The sequence below is a fragment of the Mobula hypostoma genome, chromosome 2 (assembly GCF_963921235.1).
Source record: "Mobula hypostoma chromosome 2, sMobHyp1.1, whole genome shotgun sequence".
In the NCBI taxonomy this organism is placed as follows: Eukaryota; Metazoa; Chordata; class Chondrichthyes; order Myliobatiformes; family Myliobatidae; genus Mobula; species Mobula hypostoma.
The window spans coordinates 168304895-168331938 of NC_086098.1; the positions used below are offsets into that span (position 1 = coordinate 168304895).

A 27044-nucleotide genomic window follows, 5' to 3' on the forward strand; every position below is an offset into this window, starting at 1 on the left:
GAGAGATCACCACACTCACACACCTCCATCAGTGACTGAGAGAGAGAGATCACCACACTCACACACCTCCATCAGTGACTGAGAGAGAGAGAGATCACCACACTCACACACCTCCATCAGTGACTGAGAGAGAGAGAGATCACCACACTCACACACCTCCATCAGTGACTGAGAGAGAGAGATCACCACACTCACACACCTCCATCAGCGAGTGAGAGAGAGAGATCACCACACTCACACACCTCCATCAGTGACTGAGAGAGAGAAAGATCACCACACTCACACACCTCCATCAGTGACTGAGAGAGAGAGATCACCACACTCACACACCTCCATCAGTGACTGAGAGAGAGAGAGATCACCACACTCACACACCTCCATCAGTGACTGAGAGAGAGAGATCACCACACTCACACACCTCCATCAGTGACTGAGAGAGAGAGATCACCACACTCACACACCTCCATCAGTGACTGAGAGAGAGAGATCACCACACTCACACACCTCCATCAGTGACTGAGAGAGAGAGAGATCACCACACTCACACACCTCCATCAGTGACTGAGAGAGAGAGATCACCACACTCACACACCTCCATCAGCGAGTGAGAGAGAGAGAGATCACCACACTCACACACCTCCATCAGTGACTGAGAGAGAGAGAGATCACCACACTCACACACCTCCATCAGTGACTGAGAGAGAGAGAGATCACCACACTCACACACCTCCATCAGTGACTGAGAGAGAGAGATCACCACACTCACACACCTCCATCAGTGACTGAGAGAGAGAGAGATCACCACACTCACACACCTCCATCAGTGACTGAGAGAGAGAGATCACCACACTCACACACCTCCATCAGTGACTGAGAGAGAGAGATCACCACACTCACACACCTCCATCAGTGACTGAGAGAGAGAGAGATCACCACACTCACACACCTCCATCAGTGACTGAGAGAGAGAGAGATCACCACACTCACACACCTCCATCAGCGAGTGAGAGAGAGAGAGATCACCACACTCACACACCTCCATCAGTGACTGAGAGAGAGAGATCACCACACTCACACACCTCCATCAGTGACTGAGAGAGAGAGATCACCACACTCACACACCTCCATCAGTGACTGAGAGAGAGAGAGATCACCACACTCACACACCTCCATCAGTGACTGAGAGAGAGAGAGATCACCACACTCACACACCTCCATCAGCGACTGAGAGAGAGAGATCACCACACTCACACACCTCCATCAGTGACTGAGAGAGAGAGATCACCACACTCACACACCTCCATCAGTGACTGAGAGAGAGAGATCACCACACTCACACACCTCCATCAGTGACTGAGAGAGAGAGATCACCACACTCACACACCTCCATCAGTGACTGAGAGAGAGAGATCACCACACTCACACACCTCCATCAGCGAGTGAGAGAGAGAGATCACCACACTCACACACCTCCATCAGTGACTGAGAGAGAGAGATCACCACACTCACACACCTCCATCAGTGACTGAGAGAGAGAGAGATCACCACACTCACACACCTCCATCAGTGACTGAGAGAGAGAGAGATCACCACACTCACACACCTCCATCAGTGACTGAGAGAGAGAGATCACCACACTCACACACCTCCATCAGCGAGTGAGAGAGAGAGATCACCACACTCACACACCTCCATCAGTGACTGAGAGAGAGAGAGATCACCACACTCACACACCTCCATCAGTGACTGAGAGAGAGAGATCACCACACTCACACACCTCCATCAGTGACTGAGAGAGAGAGATCACCACACTCACACACCTCCATCAGTGACTGAGAGAGAGAGAGATCACCACACTCACACACCTCCATCAGTGACTGAGAGAGAGATCACCACACTCACACACCTCCATCAGTGACTGAGAGAGAGAGATCACCACACTCACACACCTCCATCAGTGACTAGAGAGAGAGAGATCACCACACTCACACACCTCCATCAGTGACTGAGAGAGAGAGATCACCACACTCACACACCTCCATCAGTGACTGAGAGAGAGAGATCACCACACTCACACACCTCCATCAGGACGAGAGAGAGAGATCACCACACTCACACACCTCCATCAGTGACTGAGAGAGAGAGAGATCACCACACTCACACACCTCCATCAGTGACTGAGAGAGAGAGAGATCACCACACTCACACACCTCCATCAGTGACTGAGAGAGAGAGAGATCACCACACTCACACACCTCCATCAGTGACTGAGAGAGAGAGATCACCACACTCACACACCTCCATCAGTGACTGAGAGAGAGAGATCACCACACTCACACACCTCCATCAGTGACTGAGAGAGAGAGAGATCACCACACTCACACACCTCCATCAGTGACTGAGAGAGAGAGATCACCACACTCACACACCTCCATCAGTGACTGAGAGAGAGAGATCACCACACTCACACACCTCCATCAGTGACTGAGAGAGAGAGATCACCACACTCACACACCTCCATCAGTGACTGGAGAGAGAGAGATCACCACACTCACACACCTCCATCAGTGACTGAGAGAGAGAGATCACCACACTCACACACCTCCATCAGTGACTGAGAGAGAGAGAGATCACCACACTCACACACCTCCATCAGCGACTGAGAGAGAGAGAGATCACCACACTCACACACCTCCATCAGTGACTGAGAGAGAGAGATCACCACACTCACACACCTCCATCAGTGACTGAGAGAGAGAGAGATCACCACACTCACACACCTCCATCAGTGACTGAGAGAGAGAGAGATCACCACACTCACACACCTCCATCAGCGAGTGACTGAGAGAGAGAGATCACCACACTCACACACCTCCATCAGTGACTGAGAGAGAGAGAGATCACCACACTCACACACCTCCATCAGTGACTGAGAGAGAGAGAGATCACCACACTCACACACCTCCATCAGCGACTGAGAGAGAGAGAGATCACCACACTCACACACCTCCATCAGTGACTGAGAGAGAGAGATCACCACACTCACACACCTCCATCAGTGACTGAGAGAGAGAGAGATCACCACACTCACACACCTCCATCAGTGACTGAGAGAGAGAGATCACCACACTCACACACCTCCATCAGCGACTGAGAGAGAGAGATCACCACACTCACACACCTCCATCAGCGACTGAGAGAGAGAGAGAGATCACCACACTCACACACCTCCATCAGTGACTGAGAGAGAGAGAGATCACCACACTCACACACCTCCATCAGTGACTGAGAGAGAGAGAGATCACCACACTCACACACCTCCATCAGTGACTGAGAGAGAGAGAGATCACCACACTCACACACCTCCATCAGTGACTGAGAGAGAGAGATCACCACACTCACACACCTCCATCAGTGACTGAGAGAGAGAGAGATCACCACACTCACACACCTCCATCAGTGACTGAGAGAGAGAGATCACCACACTCACACACCTCCATCAGTGAGTGAGAGAGAGAGAGATCACCACACTCACACACCTCCATCAGCGACTGAGAGAGAGAGAGATCACCACACTCACACACCTCCATCAGTGACTGAGAGAGAGAGATCACCACACTCACACACCTCCATCAGTGACTGAGAGAGAGAGAGATCACCACACTCACACACCTCCATCAGCAAGTGAGAGAGAGATCACCACACTCACACACCTCCATCAGTGACTGAGAGAGAGAGATCACCACACTCACACACCTCCATCAGCGACTGAGAGAGAGAGAGATCACCACACTCACACACCTCCATCAGTGTCTGAGAGAGAGAGAGATCACCACACTCACACACCTCCATCAGTGACTGAGAGAGAGAGAGATCACCACACTCACACACCTCCATCTGTGACTGCGTGAGAGAGAGATCACCACACTCACACACCTCCATCAGTGACTGAGAGAGAGAGATCACCACACTCACACACCTCCATCAGTGACTGAGAGAGAGAGAGATCACCACACTCACACACCTCCATCTGTGACTGCGTGAGAGAGAGATTACCACATCAGACACCTTCTCCATCAGCCTGTGTGAGAGGGAAAAGACTGCCATATGCAGACGCCTTCTCCGGCAGCAGTGGGCAAGCGAGCGGAATGAATAGGACAGATATGAGCAGAGAGTGCTGCATGAATTGTCAGGTAAGGCAACATCGTCGAGATAGAAAGAGAGGTAAGTTTTCCATTGTGACCTAAAGTGGGAAAATAACTTGGTTTCTCCCTCCATGGATGTTGTCTGACCTGCAGTGTACTTTGCAGCTGGTAATGATAGCTGTCACTGATCGTATAATTCTCCCTGCCTGTTTTACTGACGCTTCACCAACCACAGGACCTTTCCTTTAGAGCTGGAATTGACCGCGGCTAGCTGTCCTGGTAATAAGGCTTAGGCAGACAAGGAAACAGAGGTGACAAAGTGTCTTGAAAAGATCTACCCTGATTCATTGCACTAACTCCACCATAGATGTCCCAAGCCCAGCTGTGAAATGATAGGGTTGGGTATTGGACTTGCAACCTCATTCCATAAAAGCCCAGAGCTACAGAAGCTTCAAAGACTTCATCCCTGGGACAGGAAGGATTCACCAAGAAGATGGGTTATGCCCAGGGACAACTTGAGGGAACACATGCCAGTCCTCAAAGAGATATCAGAAGTGAAGAGAGAGAGCAATTTCAAATTCTTGGGTGTCAGTATCTCTGAGGATCTAACCTGGACCCAACAAATCGATGTAGCTGTAAAGAAGACATGACAGTGGCTATATTTCATTCGGAGTTTGAAGAGATTTGGTATGTCATCAATGACACTCCCAAATTTCTACTGACGTACCATGGAGAGCATTCTAACTGGCTGCATCGCCGTCTGGAATGGAGAAGGGGGAGCAGGGCTACTGATCAGGATCAAAATAAGTTGCAGAGAGTTGTAAACTTTCAGCTCCATCACAGGCACTAGCCTCCGTAGTGTCCAGGACATCTTCAAGGAGCGATGCCTCAAAAAGACAACATCCATTATTAAGGACCCTCATCACCCAGGTCATGCTACCTTCAGGGAAGAGGAACGGAAGCCTGTAAGCACCCATTCAATGATTCAGGAACAGCTTTTTCCCCTCTGCCATCAGATGTCTGAATAGACATCGATCCCATGAACACTACCTCACTGCTTTGTTCTCTTTTTACTTTACTTATTTATACTATTATATGTATTTTTCTCACCTCTAATGGGTGGCGTATATGTGTATTTTTCCCTCAATCTTGGTACTTTACCAGAGGCCTGAGAGCTTGAGGGTTTGGCTCAGTATCCTTGCTGTTCCTCGTAGTGTGCTCTTCTGGACCCAGATCTCAGATGTTCCTCCCAGGATTTATTGGAGCCAGTCTCCCAATCCAGGTGTCACAGCTCCAAGTGCTCCTTTTGCCACTGGGATTACTCCGGCTTTAACCTTCCACGTCCTTTCTAACTGCTCTTTCAAGCCCTGGTATTTCTCCAGCTTCTCACATTCTTTCTTCCTGGTGTTACTGTCATTTGGGATTGCCACATCTATCACTATTGCTTTCTTCTGTTCCTTGTCCAGTATTACCGTGTCTGGTTGGTTGGCCACTACCTGCTTATCAGTCTGTATTTGGAAGTACGTTAGCTCTGTCATTCTCCACTACCATCTCGGGTATTTCCTCTTTGGATTTGGGAGTGTCCAATCCATACTCAGCGCGAGGTTGCAACTTGGTTATGCCGTTCAGTGCATGCTGCCCCTGCCTGCATCCCGCACCCTGCTACTATGTGCTGGATGGTTTCAGCGGACTCCTTACACAGTCTGCATCTTGGGTATTGTCTGGTGTGATAAACCCTGTTTCTATTGCTCTTGTGCAGCCATGAGCAGCGACTCTGTGCTGTCCCTCAGCCCTGCCATTTCCAGCCAATGGTGGCACTTTCTTATGTCAGCCACCTCTGAAATCAGGCGATGGGTACATCCCGTGCAGTGGCTTGTCGTGCCATGGCCTCAGGTCCTCTAGTTCTGCTTCACCCACTTCTATTTCCATGTCCCCTGCCTGTTGTCTGAGGTATTGTCCTAGCATATATGCACCTACCGTAATGCACAGTTTTTTTCTATTAATATGTGTTGCATTGTACTGCTGCTAATTTAACAAATTTCACGACATATACCGGTGATATTAACTCTGATTCTGAATGGCTGAAGACAGAGGAGTCTGACGAGCCGCTGTCAGTGGCCTGTGCCCCAGTAGGGGTGATGATGGACTTCAGTAAGTAAGTAAGGTTCATCGCGCTGAGCTCTGCTACAGACCGAGTGTTGGCAAATGTGACCTTAACTTCATGTGATTGCTGATAATAATGGTTATTACATGCGTACGATTATTGGTAATTACAGTTATCTTTGTATTTGTGTGACACTGGGTAATAGCAATCTGCATGATGAGTGGTAATAACTGCTCTGTGTGTGTGTGTAATTCAGAACAAAGCCAGAGTAACCCTGTCAAATGCGCTTGTCTCTGGAGAACTCAGCAAGGAGGGCATTGAAGTGGGAAATTGGGACAGAACCTTGGAGACTGCCTGGCCGCCTCCAGCCAGCTTGTCCCCAATCCAGGAGAAAGACATTCCTCCGCAATCCCAGTCCAGTGCTCCGTGCCAGGTGCTACCTGTAGAAGTTGCTTCGAATCAAAGTTGTATGTCACAGGAACGGGCCTTTAATTAATTAATTGAGATACAGCATGGAACAGCCCCTTCTGGCCCGCGATCCCCTGATTTAACCCTAGCCTAATCACAGGATAATTTACAATGACCAATTAACCTACCGACAGGTCGGTCTTTGAACTGTGGAAGGAACACCCGGAGGAAACCCACACAGTCACGAGGAGAACATACAAACTCCTTGCAGGCAGTGGCGGGAATTGAACCCAAGTCACTGGTACTGTAAAGCATCGTTCTAACCACTACGCTACCCTGCTGCCTCATTTTCCATGATTTCTATGACAACCATTGTAACTATCTCTGTTAATTCCCATTTGCTTACATTCTGTACACGTGCTTTTCTTTTCAAGTCCTGTACTCACAGATTTAAATTATATGACTGACCCTGATTCCATCTTCTGTCCCCTTCCTTCCCAGTCCTGATGAAGGGTCTTGGCCTGAAATGTTGACTGTTTACTCTTCTCCATAGATGCTGCCTGGCCTGTTGAGTTCCTCCAGCATCTTGTGTGTGTTGCTTCAGATGGATACTAAGTTAGATAGACAGGTAGGTAGACGGACAAATAGATAGATACATGGATAGATAGCTAGGTAGATGGATGGATAGATAGATGGATAGACACATGGATAGATAGATAGCTGGATAGACAGATGGACAGATGTATAGATGGATAGATAGCTAGCTGGATAGACAGATGGACAGATGTATAGATGGATAGATAGCTAGGTAGATGGATGGATAGATAGATGGATAGACACATGGATAGATAGACAGATGGACAGATGTATAGATGGATAGATAGCTAGGTAGATGGATGGATAGATAGATGGATAGACACATGGATAGATAGACAGATGGACAGATGTATAGATGGATAGATAGATAGCTGGATAGACAGATGGACAGATGTATAGATGGATAGATAGCTAGGTAGATGGATGGATAGATAGATGGATAGACACATGGATAGATAGACAGATGGACAGATGTATAGATGGATAGACAGATACTACAAGAGAGAAAGTACAAGGAAGTGTTCATGACTTTATGGACCATTCAGAAATCTGATGGTGGAGGAGAAGAAGTTGTTCCTAAAACATTGAGTGTGTATTTAGGCTCCTGTACCTCCCCCTCATGGTAGTAATGAGAAAAGGGAATGTGCCAGTTGGGGAGGGTCTTTAACATTGGAGCCTATATATACATCCCAATCCTATCTATACCTTTTATCATTGCATATACCTCTAAAAAATCACCCTCCCACTCCCTCAGTCTCCTTCACTCCGGGCAAAACAAACACAGCCTATCCAATTATTCCCCGTTACTGAAGTTCTCTAATCATGGTGAATCTCTTCTCCATCCTCTCCAGTGAAATGACATCCTTCCTATCCTTGAGCGATGAGGACTTCGTGCCATCTTTAGCAAATAAGAAACAGGATTAAAAAATATGAACTCCAAGGCAGTAACCTCTAAATTGTTTGCAGTGTTACAGGCCAGTGCCCACAGGAGGGGGAAGGCGGTGCAGATCTTTACACTGCTGGAGAGATAGTTCAACAAGGAGGTCCTCACTTCTCTGCACATTGGGAGCAGCAGTGGAGAGGGATATAGGTACAAGTTCCTGAGCATCAAACTCTCTGAGAATCTGTCCTGGGCCAAACATGTTGATGCAATTACGAAGAAGGCATGATGGCAACTATACTTCATTTGAGGAGGTTTGGTTTGTCACCAAAGGCTTGCAAATTTCTACATATGCACCGTGGAGAGCATTCTGACTGGTTGTATGGAGGCTTCAATATACAGGATTGCAAAAGGCTGCAGAGAGTTGTAGACATAGCCAGTTCCATCATGGACACATCCCTCCCCACCATCGAGGACATCCTCAAAAATCGGTGCTTCATTCCTAAGGATACTCACCATCTGGAGTCTCATTACTGCCATCAGGGAGGAAGTATTGGAGCCTGAATGCACATACTCAATTGAATATTTCAGTAATATTGTAAGAATTATGGGTTATATGTAAGAAGTACATGTATGGCATATGTCATTACACCACTATGTCATAAGTGCGTGCCTCACTGAAGTAAAACAAAGTAGACATGCATCATCTCCGGCTCTGTGTTTTTCTTTCAATTAGTTTTATGTTTTGAAGTTCAAAACATAACATCAATGTTTTAGGAACAGCTTCTTCCCTTCTGCCATCATATTTCTGATTGGTCCATGAACCCACAGACATCCATAAGCATGAACCCATTTTTTGCACTGTTTATTTGTTTGGAACTTATAGAATTTTTTTAACGTCATGCATTGTACTGCTGCCACAAAACAACAAATTTTACAACATATGTCAGTGCTAATACATCTGATTCTGAATCATTTGGAGACAGGAGTTTTACAGACTGCACAGGTTGAGCACTTTGAACTTTGAACTTTGAGGTCGTGCCTCAGCAGCTGTGACTGTCATGGTGGTTTGAACTGCTGGACACAACTGATGCAACTCACCAGGGAGGGGGATCCTCAACCTGGGTTGGGAAGATGGGCAGGTGCAGTAGGTAATGGCAGATTATCTTTGCAAATATGTCATTCCTAGTTCTAATGGTTACCAATGGATACTTAATCCCCAACAAAGCTTTCGAATCCTGTAATCTTATGCACTAAATCGCAGATTTAATACCAAGATTAATTCTCTGACATCGAGACTGACAGGGAGGAACACCGAGGAGAGAATATGAAAGGACGGAGATTAACCCTTCAGTTTCATCACCCAACCTCCTCTATCCTCTATCTTCTCTTTTCCTCTGCTGCTCTTTCTATAATTCCCGGAATTGCCCATTGCCGCTTGGATGCTCCAGCCTTCTGTCTCTCTCTCTTTCACACACACATCCGTCCTCCACACAAACTCTGGCTTCCTGGTGTTGGGCGTTACTTCCCAGAATTTCCTTCCTCTTGCCCCTCCCTCCCAACTCCTCCTGCTCTCCATCAATGTCCCAAACACCCAGATCCCTCGGCCCTTGTGGAAAGACTGAGAATAGGCATTCGGGGATCGGTTATGAGTGGGTGGTTGCCAGGGGTCTGCACTCGGGAGGGGTGGTTGGGGACCAGAAATCATTTTGGCAAAGGGGTAGAATTGTGAGCCGTAGGGGGTGGGGGTGAGGGTGGGGGGAAGCGTAATGGGAGGAGATGATATTGGGGTGCCAACTTTGTGGTTTGATTGGCATGACCTTGGACCCATTACACTACCTTGGGCAGAACCAGGCATCTGGCCAGCCAAGCCCTCTTTGCCATTCAATAGATCATGGCTGATCTGGACGTGGACTCAGCTCCACCTCCTTGCCTTTACCCCAGAGGCCTTAATTCCCCTACACAACAAATATCCAACTGTACCTTCAATATATTTAATGATGTAGCCTCTACAGTTTCCTCAGTGACTCACACCCTCAGAGGCTCACTCCCTCAGAGACTCACTCCCTCAGTGACTCAATCCCTCAGTTAATCACTTACCCAGTGACTAACTCCCTCAGTGACTCACTCAATGATTCACACCCTCAGGGGCTCACTCCCTCAGTGTCTCACTCCCTGTGACTAACTCCCTCAGTGATTCACTCCCTCAGTGACTAACTCCCTCAGTAACTCACTCTGTGATTCACTCCCTCAAGGATTCAGTCACTCTGTGATTCACTTTCTCAGTGACTCACTCCCTCAGTGATTCACTCTCTCAGAGGCTCAATCCCTCAGTGACTAACTCCTTCAGTGACTCACTCTGCAATTCACTCCATCAGTGACTAACTCAGTGATTTACTCCCTCAGTGAATCACTCCCTCAGTGACTCTCCCCCCAGTGACTACTCCCTAAGTGACTTACTCCTCACTGCTGGCATTGACTATTCAACTCTAAGATGCATCGTCTCCTCGCCACTGTGCTAACATGCTACAGGCGCCTCCGAGTCCCGAGGCTGCCAAAGGTCCTGCTTCCTCATTAGTCATTTTCTGCAGAGTCTCTCTGAGATTTGGTTAGAATCAATACTTGACTGGATTGCACCTATTATGTAAAAGGCAAAGCCGTGTTAGGAGAAACGACCTCTTACTGATTGATATCGCCCAAGCCGGGGAGATTTTGAGCCAGGCTGTGGGTACATAATGTGCTTCGATACTTTACATTTCTTGTGACTGAACAGAATTGCTCAGTTATCAGTTATTCCCTTAACGGGAGTGTGTTGAGTATAAAAATACACGGAGCACAAAACCTTTCACACTATCTGCTCTATATATAGATATCTATAGAAGCTGTTTAATGTGGAGGTGTGAGATGACGTTGGTCCCTGCCAAGGAAGGAGATAAAAAAGGGAGATTGGGAAAGATGTTTCCACCTACAGAAAATGGTCTTTCTGGTAGCTGGTAAAAAAGATTTGGGAAGGTACAAAGTGCAGCGTGGAAATGGTGGATGAGTAATTTTAAACAAAAGGTGGTATTCATACACCAGCAGCCAATGAGAAAGCAGCATCATCCTGCAAACTGTGAAGTGAGAAGGGCCAGCTGATCTGCTCCTTGGTGGTCTTGATGGAAGGGTAAATATTGAGCGAGAGGAGTACTCCTCCTTCCTCAAAGAGGGAGCCACACGATGGTCATCGAGGCCGTGGATGTACACTTCTTCTCCAGGTCACAGGATCCAGAGGGTGACAGCTCCCTGTCCTCAGACCCCCAGTGTTGCAGCCCAGGCACTGCATTAACGCAGTACCGTATGTTACATAATCTGGGCACACAATCCGTTATTATTTACCACAAACCATAAGAGCAGAATTAGACCATTGAGCCCATCAAGTCTGGTCCACCATCTCTATCAACCCTGTTCTCCTGACTTTCCCCTGTAACCTTTGACACCCTTCCCAATCAAGAACCTATCGATCTCCACTTTAGATACAGTATAAGACCATGAGGCATAGGAGAATTAGACCATTCAGTCTATCAAGTCTGCTCTGCCATTTCATCATGGCTGATCCATTTTCCCCCTCAACCTCATTCTCCTACATTCTCTCCGTAACCTTTGACGCCCTGACTAATCAAGAACCTATCAGCCCTCGCTTTGAATATAGGATAATAACACCATAAGGGATAGGAGAAGAATTAGGCCATTTGGCCCATTGTGTCAGCTCCGCCATTTCATCATGGTTGATCCATTTCCCATCTCAACCCCAATCTCCTGCATCCCCCGCATGAGCTTTCACACCCTGACTAATCAAGTGACCTGACCTCCACCACCGTCTGTGGCAACGAATTCCACCGATTCATTACTGTCTGGCTGAAGAAGTCCCACCTCATTTACTTCTTGTTTTCCGCAGGGAAGGGGAACTACAACCAAAGGGCACAAGTTTGAGGTTGCAGCCACACAGGGCAATACATAAAATATACTGTGAGCTACAAAAAGTGGATTAACAAGGTTTCACAGATCGGTCAGGAATCTGATGGTGGAGCAGAAGAAGCTGTCGACTGTGGGTCTTCAGGCTCCTGTACCTCATCCCTGAAGGTAGCAATGTCCTGGGTGGTGAGTGTCCTTAATGATGGATGCCGCCTTCCTGAGGCACTGCGATTGAAGTGAAACATTTCGAGGAATAAAGACTCAAAGATTCAAAATGCAGTTATTATCAAAATAGGTATGCAGCATGCAACTCTGAGCTTTGTCTTGCCACAGACAGACAGGAAACAAAGAAAAACCATGGAACCCATTCAAAGAAAAGCATCAAACACTAAATGCACAAAAAAGTGAACGAGAAGCACAGAATATAAAACATCAAACCACAAAGTCATTGAAACAGGCTAGGAGGGCTCAGTTCAGTTCTGTTCGGTTTGACTTTGTGCTGTGTTGTTCGTTGACTGCAGACGACAGAGCCAGTCTGCCCGATCAAAGTCACACAATTTCAATAAAAGAAAGAGTAACCAGAAACCAGAAACACATGAACTACAAGTCCAATCCACAAACCGTGTCGATTATACCTTGCCTGAGACCCAAAACTCTGGAACCATCGTCCGGCAGCATCAAGCAAGAGGGAGAGAGAGAGAGACAGGTCAAACGCAGGCACCTTCCTTTGGGAGTAGTGAGCAAGTGTGAGAGAGAGAGAGAGAGAGAGCAGTTACACACAGACACATTCCTCTGGCAGCATTAAGCAGAGAGAGAGAGCAGTCAAGTGCAGACACCTTCCTCGAAGAGCAGTGAGCAAGAGCAAGACAGAGATAGAGATAGAGAGAGAGAGAGAGAGAGAGTGGGAGAGAGAGAGAGAGAGGTCACAAGGTCACAGACAGACACCTTCCTCTGGCAGCAGTGAGCGAGAGAGAGACCAGTCAAACACGGGTAGATGCGACTGAACACCTGCTTTTGCCTTCCGCTCTTGCCCTCGTTGATTTCAATCTTGCTCGGTGAGAAACGGCTTGCACCCCCTCTCCAGGCTTCTTGCCCTCCAGGCTGCATTCTCCACTCGAAACCTCTCCGAATTCCCTCGGAGACAGCAGAGCGCCGGATTGCTCAATTGGCCGGAAAACACACTATCAAAAGGTAAATCACAGGTTCCAATAGAAGTTGAATCACATTTGAAAGAAGAAGCAAAAGAAATAGTTTCCTGAACTGTCTGAAGGACGTCACCTTTGATCGTGCTGTTTGCTGACACCATCTTCTTACAATCGGCCAAACCTGGGCAAATGTGACTAATTTGAATGGGAATTTTGGTTGGCATGCACCAGCTGGCCAGAAGGACCTGTTTCTATGCTGTATTAGACTCTACGTAACACTGAGACAGACTATTGTTGGGACTTTAACACAAACTGTGTCTCTGTGTCACACCTGTAGGAGCCTGCAGAAAGTGCAAGAGACTGATTTAGAATATTACTGCTTTCTGTTGTCAGTAACAGAAACGTGGTGAGACAATGTCACACACTACATATTAACCTTTCCAGTCAGAACTTTCAGACTGGTTTTGCTTACATGAACCCAACTAGATATCTCTAATATATCTGGGCTTTTTGAAAGCAACTGTTAGTGTAATATATCAGGTTATTGCTGGCTACTATTCTGTCTTTCCATCTCTTTGGAGGCATTTAAGTACTGCTTAATGTCACAGTTACTGACATTAAAGTGAATCTTTAAAAGGATGCTAATGGAATCTTGGTATTTTCCAAACCCTGAGTTTTGATACAAGGGCTTTGATTTATTCATTCCTATCAAGGCTTGCAGGTCAAAGTCCCCTTCCTGAGGTCGATAAGTCTGGAGGTCAGAGTCCAGTAGCTGGTGATCCCTGGAGCCTAAAGGTCGAAGGCAGAAGTCAGCAAATCCAGAGGTCGAGCACCCAAGGTTGAATTCCCCCTTAGCCTGGTGTCTTGGAGGTCAGAGGTCTGTGAGTCAGGGTCAGGGACTGGAGGTTATAGGGTAAATGTCTCTGAGTCTGAGGGTCTGGGACGAAGAATTGGAAGTCGGAGGCCCAGAGATGGCCTGTCCTGAGGTTGGAGGCCTGTCTGTCTGCGCGTGGGTGGGTGAGAGAAACGGAATGGGCTTGTTTTGCTGTTGTTGTTGTGGTGTTCTTGATTGTGTTGTTCTGCTGAACAGTGTGGGCATTCCATGTTGGCACCAGAATGTGTGGCAATACTTGTGGGCTGCCACCAGCACATCCTTAGGTTGGTTGTGAGCACATTTCACTGTGTGTTTCAATGTACATGTGGTCAATGAATAAGTAAGTAAATCTGAATGAATGAATCAGAATTGTTTCCTGCTGGATGGCTGGGTGAGGTGAGAATGTAAGGGTGCTGAACTCAGATCCATCATCAAGGACCCCCACCATCCAGGCCATGGTCTCTTCTCACGACCACCTTTGGGAAGGAGGTACAGGAGCCTCAGATCCCACACCAACAGGTTCAGGAATAGTTACTACTCCTCAACCATCAGACTCTTGAACCACCATGGATAACTTCACTCACCTCAACACTGAACTGATTCCACAAGCTACAGACTCACTTTCAAGGACTTTCCAATTCATGTTCTTAGTATGTATAGAACATAGAACATAGAAATCTATAGCACATTACAGGCCCTTCAGCCCACAATGTTGTGCCGACCATGTGACCTACTCTGGAAACTGCCTAGAATTACTCTACCCTCTAATTTTCTAAGCTCCCACCTAAGAGGCTCTTAAAAGACCCTATTGTATCCACCTCTACCACCATCACTGGCAGTGCATTCCATGCACCCACCACTCTCTGTGTGAAAAACTTACCTCTGACATCCCCCTTGCACCTACTTCCAACCACCTTAAAACTATCTCCCCTCATGTTAACCATTTCAGCCCTGGGAAAAGCCTCTGACTATCCACATGATCAATGCCTCTCATCATCTTATACACCTCTATCAGGCCACATCTTATCCTCTGGCACTCTAAGGAGAAAAGGCCAAGTTCACTCAGCCTATTCTCATAAGGCACACTCTCCAATCCAGGCAACATCCTTGTAAATCTCCTCTGCACTCTCTCCATAGTATACACATCCTTCCTGTAGTGATGTGACCAGAACTGAACACAGTAATCCAAGTGAGGTCTGACCAAGATCTTATATAGCTGTAACATTACCTCACAGCTCCTGAACTCAGTCCCATGGTTGATGAATGCAAACACACTGTACACCTTCTTAACAACACTGTCAACTGGCGCAGAAGCTTTGAGTGTCCTATGGACACGGAACACAAGATCTCTCTGATCCTCCACACTGCCAAGAGTACTTAATACTACATTCTGTCTTCAAATTTGACCTAACAAAATGAACCACTTCACACTTTTCTGGGTTGAACTCTGTCTGCCACTTCTCAGCCCAGATCTGCATCCTATCGATGTCCTGGTGTAATCTCTGACAACTCTCCAGACTATCCACAACACCCCCAACCTTCTACTTCTTCATCCAGGTCATTTATAAAAAGAGGAGGGGTCCCAGAACAGATCCCTGCAGAACACCTCTGGTCACCGACCTCCATGTAGAATACGAACCATCTGCAACCACCCTTTGCCTTCTGTGGGCAAGCCAATTCTGGATGCACAGAACAAGCTATCCTTATATCCCATACCTCCTTACTTTATGAATGGGCCTTGCATGGGGAACCTTATCAAATTCTTTAATGAAATCCATATACACTACATCCATGGCTCTACCTTCATCAATGTGTTTAGTTACATCCTCAAAGAATTCAATCAGGCTCGTAAGGCATGACCTGCCTTTGACAAAGACATGCCAACTATCCCTATGCTCATAAATCCTGCCTTTCAGGATCTTCTCCAACAACTTGCCCACCATTGAAGTAATACCCACAGGTCTATAATTTCCTGGGTTATCTCTACTCCCTGTCTTGAACAAGGCAACAACATTTGCTACCCTCTAATCCTCAGGTACTTCTCCCGCCCCTATTGATGATGCAAAGATCACTGCAAGAGACTCAGCCATCTCTGCCCTCACTTCCCACAATAGCCTGGGTTATATCTCATCCGGTCTCGGTGATTTATCTAACTTAATGCTTTTCAAAAGTTCCAGCACATCCTCTTTCATAATGTCTATATGCTCAAGTGTTTCAGTCCACTGTAAGTCATCCCCACAATTGCCAAGGTCGTTTTCCCTGGTGAATACTGAAGCAAAGTATTCATTAAGTACCTCTGCTACCTCCTCTGACTCCATGCACATGTTTCCACTATCACACCTGATCGGTCCTATTCTCACACGGCTTATCCTCTTGCTCTTCACATACTTGTAGAATGCCTTGGGGTTTTCCTTAATCCTGCTCAGCAAGGCATTCTCTTGGTCCGTTCCAGCTCTCCTTATTTCATTCTTAAGTTCCTTCCTAGCAACTTTGTAATTCTCTAGAGCTCTGACAGTATCTAGTTTTTTGAACCTTTTGTAAGCTTTTCTTTTCTTCTTAACTAGATATTCTATATCCTTTGTACACCATGGTTCTTTTACCCTACCATCCTTTCCCCACCTCAGTGGAACATATCTATGCAGAACTCCATGCAAATATTCCTTGAACATTCGTCACATTTCTGCCATGCATTTCCCTGCGAACATCTGCTCCCAAGTTCTTACCTGATAGCATCATATTTTCCTCTACCCCAAGTAAATGCTTTTCCAAATCGTCTGCTCCTATCCCTCTCCAGCACTATGGTAAAAGAGATAGAGTTGTGATCACTACCTCCAAAATGCTCTCCCACTGAGAGATCTGATGCCTGACCAGGTTCATTTCCCAATACCAGATCAAGTACAGCCTCTGGTCTGGTTGGCTCATCTACATATTGCATCAGAAAATCTTCCTGAACACAGCTGACAAACTCCACTCCATCTAAACCCCTTGCTCTAAGGAGATGCCAGTCAATATTACGAAAGTTAAAATCACTCCTCACAACAACCCTATTATTATTGTACCATTTCAGAATTTGCCTCCCCATCTACTCCTCAATGTCCCCTGTTACTATTGGGGGGGGGAGGTTCTATAAAAACACCCAGTAGAGTTATTGCCCCCTTCCTGTTTCTGACTTCCTCCTTTTCTACAGCCATGACACTATTCCTGATTAGCAATGCCAGCCCCCCACCTCTTTTGCCTCCCTCCCTGTCCTTTTTGAAACAGCTAAAGCCTGGCGCACTCAGTAGCCATTCCTACCTCTGAGACATCCAAATCTCTGTAATGGCCACAACATCATAGTTCCACATATTGATCCATGCTCTAAGTTCACCCATCTTGTTTATGATACTCCTTGCATTAAAATAGACACATCTCAAATCATCTGGCTGAATGTATCTTTGCTCTAACATCTGCCTGTCCTTCCTCACAAACTCCCTACAAGCTGTCTCTACTTGTGCTCCAACCTCCCCATCCTCTGCCTCTTCACTTTGGTTCTCACTGCCCTGCAAATCTAGTTTAAATCCACCCCAAAAGCATTAGACAATAGACAATAGACAATAGGTGCAGAAGTAGACCATTCGGCCCTTCGAGCCTGCACCGCCATTCTGAGATCATGGCTGATCATCTACTATCAATACCCGGTTCCTGCCTTGTCCCTATAACCCTTGATTCCCCTATCCATAAGATACCTATCTAGCTCCTTCTTGAAAGCATCCAAAGAATTGGCCTCCACTGCCTTCTGAGGCAGCACATTCCACACCTCCACAACTCTCTGGGAGAAGAAGTTCCTCCTCAACTCTGTCCTAAATGACCTACCCCTTATTCTTAAACCATGCCATCTGGCACTGGACTCTCCCAGCATCTGGAACATATTTCCTGCTTCTATCTTGTCCAATCCCTTAATAAGCTTACATGTCTCAATCAGATCCCTCCTCAATCTCCTTAATTCCAGAGTGTACAAGCCCAGTCTCTCTAACCTCTCTGCGTAAGACAGTCCGGACATCCCAGGAATTAACCTAGTGAACCTACGCTGCACCTCCTCCACAGCCAGGATGTCCTTCCTTAACCCTGGAGACCAAAACTGCACACAATACTCCAGGTGTGGTCTCACCAGGGCCCTGTACAAATGCAAAAGGATTTCCTTGCTCTTGTACTCCATTCCCTTTGTAATAAAGGCCAACATTCCATTAGCCTTCTTCATTGCCTGCTGCACTTGCTTATTCACCTTCAGAGACTGATGAACAAGTACTCTTGGATCTCTTTGTATTTCTCCCTTACCTGACTCCACACCGTTCAGATAATAATCTGCCCTCCTGTTCTTGCTCCCAAAGTGAATAACCTCACACTTATTCACATTAAACGCCATCTGCCAAGTTTCTGCCCACTCACCCAGCCTATCCAAGTCACCTTGAATTCTCCTAAATTCCTCATCACATGTCACACTGCCACCTTGCTGGCAAACTTGCTGATGTTATTCACAATGCCTTCCTCTAAATCATTGACGTAAATCGTAAACAGCTGTGGTCCCAATACCGAGCCCTGTGGCACCCCACTAGTCACCACCTGCCATTCCGAGAAACACCCATTCACTGCTACCCTTTGCTTTCTATCTGCCAACCAGTTTTCTATCCATGTCAATATCCTCCCCCAAATGCCATGAGCTCTGATTTTACCCACCAATCTCCTATGTGGTACCTTATCAAATGCCTTCTGAAAGTCAAGGTACACCACGTCCGTTGGATCTCCCGCGTCTATCTTCCTGGTTACATCCTCAAAAAACCCCAATAGATTAGTCAAGCATGATTTGCCCTTGGTAAATCCATGCTGGCTCGGCCCAATCTTATCACTGCTATCAAGATATGCCGCTATTTCATCTTTAATAATGGACTCTAGCATCTTCCCCACTACTGATGTTAGGCTAACAGGGTGATAGTTCGCTGTCTTCTCCCTCCCTCCTTTCTTAAAAAGTGGGATAACATTAGCCATTCGCCAATCCTCAGGAACTGATCCTGAATCTAAGGAACATTGGAAAATGATCACCAAAGCATCCGCAATTTCCAGAGCCACCTCCTTTAGTACCCTAGGATGCAGACCATCTGGACCTGGGGATTTGTTAGCCTTCAGTCCCATTAGTCTACTCATCACCGTTTCCTTCCTAATGTCAATCTGTTTCAGTTCCTCTGTTACCCTATGTCCTTGGCCCATCCATACATCTGGGAGATAGCTTGTGTCTTCCCTAGTGAAGACAGATCCAAAGTACTTATTAAGTTCGTCTGCCATTTCTCTGTTTCCCATAACAATTTCTCCCAATTCATTCTTCAAGGGCCCAACATTGTTCTTAACTATCTTCCTCCTCTTCACATACCTAAAAAAACTTTTGCTATCCTCCTTTATATTCCTAGCTAGCTTGCGTTCATACCTCATTTTTTCTCCCCGTATTGCCTTTTTAGCAAACCTCCCCACCAGGATATTGGACCCCCTTAAATTCAAGTGCAACCTGTCCTTTTTGTACAGATCACTCCTGCCCCAGAAAAGGTCCCAATGACCCAATGATCCAAAAACATGAATCCCTGCCTCCCGCTTCAATCCTTCAACGACGTATTTATCCTCCACCTCATTCTAATCCTATCCTCACTATTGCGTGGCACAGGATGATGACTACCCTGGAGGTCCGGCTTCTCAACCCTGTATTCTGCTTTCAGGACCTCCTCCCTTTTTCTACCCATGTTGTTGGTACCAATATGTACCACGACCTCTGGCTACTCACCCTCCCATTTCGAGATGTTGTGGACGTGCTCAGTAGCATCACAAACCCTGACACCTGGGAAGCAAACATTTCTTTTTCATGCCCATAGAATCACCTGTCTGCCCCCCCCCCGACTATAGAGTCCCCTATCACTGCTGTCATCCTCTTCTGTTTCCTACGCTTCTGAGCCACAGGGGCAGACTCAGTGCCGGAGGCATAGCCACTGCTGCTTCCCCCAGGTAGGTCGTCCCCCCAACAACAGTACTCAAAATGGAGTTGTTAAGGGGGATGACCACAGCAGTACTCTCCACTACCTGATGCTCTCTCTTCCCTCTCCTGACAGTCACCCACCATCTGTCCCTTGGGGCCAAAGAGCTTGATTCACTGCCTGTACTTTTCTATGACTTTCTGACTCTAATAGTGAACATAAGAATCTGTGGCTGTGCACAGAGTGAAAATCTAATGTGTTAGCTGGAAAACTGAAACAAAAACAGAAAGCTCTCAGCAGGTTAGGCAGCATCTGCAGAGAAAGAAACAGGGTCAATATTTCAGGTCAAAGACTCTTTCTCAGAAATGATATGTGGAATATTGGTGCTGAGAACTGACTGTTCAGGTAATTAATCCATAAGGAACATGATTTTGAACACCACAAGATATAGGAGAGGATTAAGCCATTCAGCCTGTTTGTCTGCTCCACCATTTAATCATGGCTAATTTATTTTTTCAACCTCATTCTCTCACCTTCTTGACAAAACCCTTAACCCCTTTATCAAATGAAGAATCTATCAGCCTCTGCCTCAAATACATCGAAGGAGTTGGCCTTCACAGCTGTCCGTGGCAATGATCCACCCACCTCCAGCTGAAGAAATTCCTCAGTGCCTGGGAATATTGCTTTATTCTGAGGCTGGGTCCCAGGATTCTAGACTCTCCTAGTAACGGAAACATCCTCATTATGTCCATTTTACCCAGGCCTTTCAATATACAGTGGGTTTCAGTGAGATCCCCCTCACCCTTCTGAACTCCATTAAGACATCAAAGATGCCTCATTTTTTTAACCCTTTAATTCCTGAGATCATTCTTGTGAGCCTCCTCTGGACCCTCTCCAAGGGCAGCACATCTTTCCCTAAACAAGGTGCCCAAATTCAGGAATAGCTTCTTCCCCTCTGAAAGGACATTGAATGGATGATCACTACCTCACCAATTTTTATTTTCTCTTTTTGCACTACTTAATTAATTTAATTTAAAAAATATATATATACACTATACGTCTTACTTCAATTTACAGTTTTGTTATTGTGTATTTCAATGTACTGCTGCCGCATAACAATAAATCTCACCACTTTGCCAGAGATATTAAACCTGATTTTCTGATTCTGAAAATTGCTCACAATATCCCAAATGTGGTCTGATCAATATGACTAACTGCTTTTTGGATTGCAATAACTCTAGTGGAAAGTTTCAGAGAGCATGTGAGGAGCCCTTAAAGAAACCATGCCCTCTTTCTCTGAGTTGCCCATGCCTCATATGACTTATTTTATACTCTCTGTAGCACATTTCATTGAGAACTCATGGACTGTACGTGCCGCCTTCTCACATCTACCATCAGGCAGGAGGTACAGAAGCTCAAGGTTCCACATCACCAAGTTCAAGAGCAGCTGCTTCCCTTCAACCATTCGATTCCTGAACCAGCCCAACAAAACCATAATCACTACAGTTCAGCAACCCTGACCACTTTGAGCACTTTCACTAAACTGGACATCTTTTTTGTTCTAATTGTGTTCTTCCTTGTAAAAATTGTGAATAATTTATGTTTAATTTATACTATCCTTGTGAATGTGGTGTATTTGAGGTGCCTGTGATGCAAGTAAGTTTTTCATTGCACCTGTGCACATGAGTACTTGTGCAGATGTCAATAAATCTGACTTTGACTTTGACTGTCTCTACAGAGAGTATTTGAGGTGATTGGCACGGCTGGATTTCTCTGAACTGCCAGTTCGGAGGGGATGGTAGCAGAGAGGAATTGGTTTTAGGATATCATTAACCAAGTATACAATAGATCATCAGTAAACAACATTTTACAAAATTCATTAGAATCTTCTGACAGATTCTAATTGGCTTCCCACTCCTCCCACATGAGGCTGGTATCCCAGCAACTCCGGAAATTAGTTTAACGCCCACTCTCAATAGGTCAATGCAGATGGTGTAGGAATGGGCCAGGGTGAGAGAGATGTACCAGACAGAGAGGGAAAATCAACTTCATCTTTCCTTAGAAAAGAGAACATCGCAGGTCCTTCAATCCACAATGTTGTGCTGACCTTTTAACCTAATCCAAGATCAATCTAAACCTTCTCCCCCTCATGGCCCTCCATTTTTCTATCATGAATGTGATCATCTAAGAGTCTATTAAATATCCCTAATGTATCTGGCAGGGTGTTTCATGTGGTTAGGGAGCGATTTAATAGAGCTGACCAAAGGTGTGAATTAGAATGAGGGAGAGAGAGAAGGAGGGAGAGAGAGAGAGAGAGAGAAAGAGAGAGTGAGCAACTATATGAAGGAAAGAGAGCGAGAAAGAGGGGGAGAGAGATGGAGAGATAGACAGAGACAGAGAACATGATTGTCAAGGATGCCAATTATTGATAAGAAATTTTGTAAACTGTAAATTGTGAACTGAGTTCACTCTGCAGTGAAATCAGAATTAAACACAAGGGATTCTGCAGATGCTGGAGATCCAAAGCAACATACAGAAAATGCCGGAGGAACTCAGCAGGTCAGGCAGTATCTATGGAAATGAATAAACAGTTGATGCTCAGGCCAAGATCCTTCATCAGGACTGGGAGGGAAGGGGGCAGAAGCCAAAGGGGAAGGAGTACAAGCTGGCAGCAAGTGGAACTGCCAATAAGGAATTACTTTTAGCAGTGTGAGTAAAGCACAGAGATTGAATCACTCTTGTAAAGGGTTGACATGGACACAATGGGCTGAATAGCCTCTAAGTCTCTATGATCTTAGAACAGCTAGGATGTCTTTGTCAGTGCATGGCCTCCTCTTGTGCCAAGATGAGGCACCCTCAGGGTGGAAAAACAATACCTAATATTCTGTCTGGGTAGCCTCCAACCTGATGGCATGAATATCAATTTCTCCTTTCAGTTAAAAAAAAAGTTTTCTCTCCCCCCTCCCTTCTTCTCTTCTCCATTCTAGCCTCTTACCTCTTCTCACCTGCCCATTACCTCCTCCTGGACCCCCTCCTCCTTCCCCTTCTCCTATGGTCCAATCTCCTCTTCCATCAGATTCCTTCCTCTCCAGCCGTGTATCTTTCTCACCCACCTGGCTTCACCTATCACCTTCTAGCTAGCCTCCTTCCCCCCACTCCACCTTTTTATTTTGGCTTTTTCCTCTTCTTTTCAGTCCTGATGAAACATAGAAACATAGAAACATAGAAAATAGGTGCAGGAGTAGGCCATTCGGCCCTTCGAGCCTGCACCGCCATTTATTATGATCATGGCTGATCATCCAACTCAGAACCCTGCACCAGCCTTCCCTCCATACCCCCTGATCCCCATAGCCACAAGGGCCATATCTAACTCCCTCTTAAATATAGCCAATGAACTGGCCTCAACTGTTTCCTGTGGCAGAGAATTCCACAGATTCACCACTCTCTGTGTGAAGAAGTTTTTCCTAATCTCGGTCCTAAAAGGCTTCCCCTTTATCCTCAAACTGTGACCCCTCGTTCTTGACTTCCCCAACATCGGGAACAATCTTCCTGCATCTAGCCTGTCCAATCCCTTTAGGATTTTATACGTTTCAATCAGATCCCCCCTCAATCTTCTAAATTCCAATGAGTACAAGCCCAGTTCATCCAGTCTTTCTTCATATGAAAGACCTGCCATCCCAGGAATCAATCTGGTGAACCTTCTTTGTACTCCCTCTATGGCAAAGATGTCTTTCCTCAGATTAGGGGACCAAAACTGCACACAATACTCCAGGTGTGGTCTCACCAAGGCCTTGTACAACTGCAGTAGTACCTCCCTGCTCCTGTACTCGAATCCTCTCGCTATAAATGCCAGCATACCATTCGTCTTTTTCACTGCCTGCTGTACCTGCATGCCCACTTTCAATGACTGGTGTATAATGACACCCAGGTCTCGTTGCACCTCCCCTTTTCCTAATCGGCCACCATTCAGATAATAATCTGTTTTCCTATTTTTGCCACCAAAGTGAATAACTTCACATTTATCCACATTAAATTGCATCTGCCATGAATTTGCCCACTCACCCAACCTATCCAAGTCACCCTGCATCCTCTTAGCATCCTCCTCACAGCTAACACTGCCGCCCAGCTTCGTGTTATCCGCAAACTTGGAGATGCTGCATTTAATTCCCTCATCCAAGTCATTAATATATATTGTAAACAACTGGGGTCCCAGCACTGAGCCTTGCGGTACCCCACTAGTCACTGCCTGCCATTCTGAAAAGGTCCCGTTTATTCCCACTCTTTGCTTCCTGTCTGCTAACCAATTCTCCACCCACATCAATACCCTACCCCCAATACCGTGTGCTTTAAGTTTGCACACTAATCTCCTGTGTGGGACCTTGTCAAAAGCCTTTTGAAAATCCAAATATACCACATCCACTGGTTCTCCCCTATCCACTCTACTAGTTACATCCTCAAAAAATTCTATGAGATTCGTCAGACATGATTTTCCTTTCATAAATCCATGCTGACTTTGTCCGATGATTTCACCGCTTTCCAAATGTGCTGTTATCACATCTTTGATAACTGACTCCAGCAGTTTCCCCACCGCCGATGTTAGGCTAACCGGTCTATAATTCCCCGGTTTCTCTCTCCCTCCTTTTTTAAAAAGTGGGGTTACATTAGCCACCCTCCAATCCTCAGGAACTAGTCCAGAATCTAACAAGTTTTGAAAAATTATCACTAATGCATCCACTATGAAGAATCTTGGCCTAAAATATCGGCTATTTACTCATTGCCATGAATGCTGCCTGGCCTGCTGGGTTCCTCCAGCATCTTGTGTGTGTTGCTTTGGATGTCTAGCATCTGCAGACTTTCTCATGTTTAGTCTTTGTTTAACGTTTGTTGGCAAATGGACAAGCTGTAAGCTCTGAGGTTATCATATCCACAGCTCAATACTTCCTGACCCATGCTGTCTTCATCCTTGTTTTCAAATCACTCCTTGTTCCCTCTCCTTGCTTCCTCTGCAAACTCCTTTAGTCTCCAACCTCTCTGAGAACTCAGAAAGCTCTTAGATTGAGAGGGCTTGCCACAAAACAGTCATATACGTTTCTACGGATGTTCTATTGAAAGTATCCTGACCGATTGCATCATAGTCCGGCACAGGTACAGCAATATGAATGCACAGAGGGTATGAAACTGCAGTGATCCACTCTCAGTCTGGCCTCTATCCTTTGACCTGTTTGGCATGGGTGACCCTACCAAGAGCCAAAGCATAAAGCCCTGACTCCAACCGGCATAACTCTCCAGGTCATTGAGGCACACAAACCTCCAAAAAAGACAAGGTTGTCCAATCACAAACAAGAGAAAATCTGCAGATACTGGAAATCTGTGCAACACACACAAAATGCTTTTGGAACTCAGCAGGCCAGGCAGCACCTATGGAAAAGAGTACAGGCGACGTTTTGGGTCGAAACCCTTTGGCAGGAACTGGAGAAAAAAGCTGAGGAGTAGATTTAAAAGGTCGGGGGAGATGAGAGAGAAACACAAGGTGATAGGTGAAACCTGGAGGGGGAAGTTTGAATTAGAAACATAGAAACATAGAAAATAGGTGCAGAGTAGGCCATTCGGCCCTTCAAGCCTGCACCGCCATTCAGTATGATCATGGCTGATCATCCAACTCAGAACCCTGTACCTGCCTTCTCTCCATACCCCCTGATCCCTTTAGCCACAAGGTCCATATCTAACTCCCTCTTAAATATAGCCAATGAACTGGTCTCAACTGTTTCCTGTGGCAGAGAATTCCACAGATTCACCACTCCCTGCGTGAAGAAGTTTTTCCTCATCTCGGTCCTAAAAGGCTTCCCCTTTATCCTCAAGCTGTGACCCCTCGTTCTGGACTTCCCCAACATCAGGAACAATCTTCCTGCATCTAGCCTGTCCAATCCCTTTAGAATTTTATACATTTCAATAAGATCCCCCCCTCAATCTTCTAAATTCCAGAGAGTATAAGCCTAGTCGATCCAGTCTTTCATCATATGAAAGTCCTGCCATCCCAGGAATCAATCTGGTGAACCTTCTTTGTACTCCCTCTATGGCAAGAATGTCTTTCCTCAGACTAGGGGACCAAAAACTGCACACAATACTCCAGGTGTGGTCTCACCAAGGCCTTGTACAACTGCAGTAGTACCTCCCTGCTCCTGTACTCGAATCTTCTTGCTATGAATGCCAGCATACCATTTGCCTTTTTCACTGCCTGCTGTACCTGCATGCCCACTTTCAATGACTGGTGTACAATGACACTCAGGTCTCGTTACACCTCCCCTTTTCCTAATCGGCCACCATTCAGATAATAATCTGTTTTCCTGTTTTTGCCACCAAAGTGGATAACCTCACATTTATCCACATTAAATTGCATCTGCCATGAATTTGCCCACTCACCTAACCAAGTCACCCTGCATCTTCTTAACATCCTCCTCACAGCTAACACTGCCGCCCAGCTTCATGTCATCCACAAATTTGGAGATGCTGCATTTAATTCCCTCGTCTAAGTCACTAATATATATTGTAAACAACTGGGGTCCCAGCACTGAGCCTTGCGGTACCCCACTCGTCACTGCCTGCCATTCTGAAAGGGTCCCGTTTATTCCCACTCTTTGCTTCCTGTCTGCCAACCAATTCTCTATCCACATCAATACCATATCCCCAATACTGTGTGCTTTGAGTGTGCACACTAATCTCCTGTGTGGGACCTTATCAAAAGCCTTTTGAAAATCCAAATATATCACATCCACTGGTTCTCCCCTATCCACTCTACTAGTTACATCCTCAAAAAATTCTATGAGATTCGTCAGACATGATTTTCCTTTCACAAGTCCATGCTGACTTTGTCCGATGATTTCACCGCTTTCCAAATGTGCTGTTAACAGATCTTTGATGACTGACTCTAGCAGTTTCCCCACCACTGATAT

At 46.1% G+C, this 27044-nt stretch overlaps 1 protein-coding gene across 2 annotated transcripts in view; it reads right to left on the reverse strand.

Moving 5' to 3' along the window:
- The window catches only part of raly (RALY heterogeneous nuclear ribonucleoprotein), a 215966-nt gene extending 203172 nt beyond the window's left edge, over positions 1-12794 (reverse strand). The window contains exon 1 of one of the 2 annotated variants that reach the window (XM_063073897.1): positions 12721-12794. The gene's annotated coding sequence lies outside the window, so the exon portion shown is untranslated. Of the gene's footprint in view, positions 1-12043; positions 12155-12720 lie in introns of those variants that run through there. The other variant, XM_063073963.1, reaches the window with a different exon arrangement.
- Positions 12795-27044: the final 14250 nt, after the last annotated feature.